Source organism: Pseudophryne corroboree, chromosome 8, assembly GCF_028390025.1.
Source record: "Pseudophryne corroboree isolate aPseCor3 chromosome 8, aPseCor3.hap2, whole genome shotgun sequence".
NCBI lineage: Eukaryota > Metazoa > Chordata > Amphibia > Anura > Myobatrachidae > Pseudophryne > Pseudophryne corroboree.
Window position 1 is genome coordinate 43,683,528 of NC_086451.1, and position 1,901 is coordinate 43,685,428.

The following is a 1,901-nucleotide window of genomic DNA, read 5'->3' on the forward strand; positions in this document are numbered from 1 at the left end:
CTCTCTCTATATCTCTTAACCACTAACCGCTGCTAATTGATAATATATCATTATCCATAGCGTGTATGCCATTTTACATCCGACAACCAGTCAATTACAAAATCGTGTTCTCATAGCACTCTTGATAGACCTTAATTAATGACCAGACAAGTCTGGTCATGTCTGTTTGACCTATTAGTTCAAACTTCGGTCACTAGCAAATTCCCCAGTCTTACAAATTATCATATCCCTAGTAACAGAACTTAATTACCCCTGCAACTTTCTTGTCTGCTTGCGTGTCTCAGCCAAATAGCTATAAATATAAACAAACATAAGGACCACCTAGACCTCTGTGTCTACGCTTAATTAAAACAAATTACACGTCTATGTGTACTGTCCAATATTGTATTAACTAATCTGTCTGTAACAATGTAAACAACGTAAGGACAACCTAGACATCTATGTCAACTACTAATTAAAACAAATGACACGTCAAAAAAAAAAAAAGTTTTTACATGACTGCTTCACCTGTACCTGGTAATAAAGGAAGAGAAAGTGGTGAATCTGATATCAATGTTAAAATCAGAGCTTTGTGTCCTTATATACATACAGCACCTGGTATTCCCAGGAGGTCTCCTATCCAAGTACTGACCAGGCCCAACACCGTGTAGCTTCCAAGAGCAAATTAAATTGGGCATACTCGGTGTGGTATGGTTGTAGGTGTGGTAAGTGATTACATAGCCACTCTCCGGAATCATTGATGAGAGTTCATGTAAATAAAGATGATAAGCAAATAATGGTAGGGGAGTGTTTGTAGTATTGTAAAGTTGTATATAGAAATGCTTCTACCCCTGAGAATAGAGAAATTGTTACAAGTTTAGGGGGTACATAACTTACAGTGCAAGACACTGTAGTACAGTGGTGGCCAAAGTGTTGATCGTGATCTACCGGTAGTTTGCAGAGCTGCCGCCGGTAGATCTTGACCAACTTCATCATTACAATTGTGACTTGCCCAACTGTCACTTGCTGAGTCCGGAGCATTCCCAATGATGCATTGCTCGGGTGATGTCATGACGTCAGCCGCGCACCCGAGTAATGCATCATTGAGTGAGGAACCATGTGCGCCTGTTGGATCTGGTTTGATTCAGTCAGCGGCGGCAGGACAGCGGCGGTGAGAAGAGGGAGCAGACATACTATGAGCAGGCACGTGACAGCGGGGAGCCAGCCACTCAAGTCAGCCAGCGTGAGTTGTGCACAGGGGTCTATTATGCACTATGAGGGAGAGGGGGATCTGCATAGGGGGAATGTGCACATGAAGGGGTACAGTGTTGCACAGCAGGCTGTTCTGCATTGGGAGAGAGGTTACACAGCACGTGAGAGTACCTGCACAGAAGGGGATGTCACACAGCGGGCTGTTCTGCACTGGGAGGGGGAAGGGGTATTCTGCATGGGGGGGAGGTATTGCACAGTGGGGAATCAACACATGGGGGTTATGTTGCACAGCAGGCTGTTCTGCAATGGGAGTGGAAAGGGGGGTATTCTGCACATGGGTGTATGTGCGTTATTGGTGCTGTTATTTGATGGCGTCATTCTTAATGCTAATTTCTGAATGTGTGTGTCAGTGTTGGTGTTATTTGATGTTGGTGGATCACCGGTAAGTGAGTGAACAAAGCGTAGATCCCAGGTCCCAAAAGTCCGGCCACGCCTGCTGCAGCAGAAAGTGTGCCGACTTGGCTCACTGGCTTTATGCACAGCTTCTAAAGACCCATACTACTGGATCATGGGTCTTACTCTGCTGTGGTGACACAATGGGGGTAATTCTGACCTGATCGCACGCTGCCGTTCATCGCAGCGATCAGGTCAGAAGTGCGCATGTGCCGGCACCTGTCGTTGCCTAGCGATTGTTTGGCCGCCGTTTTGTG

General features: G+C 45.8%; 1 pseudogene; it reads right to left on the reverse strand.

Moving 5' to 3' along the window:
• Positions 1-582: 582 nt before the first annotated feature.
• LOC134953748 (5S ribosomal RNA) lies at positions 583-701 on the reverse strand (annotated as a pseudogene).
• Positions 702-1,901: the final 1,200 nt, after the last annotated feature.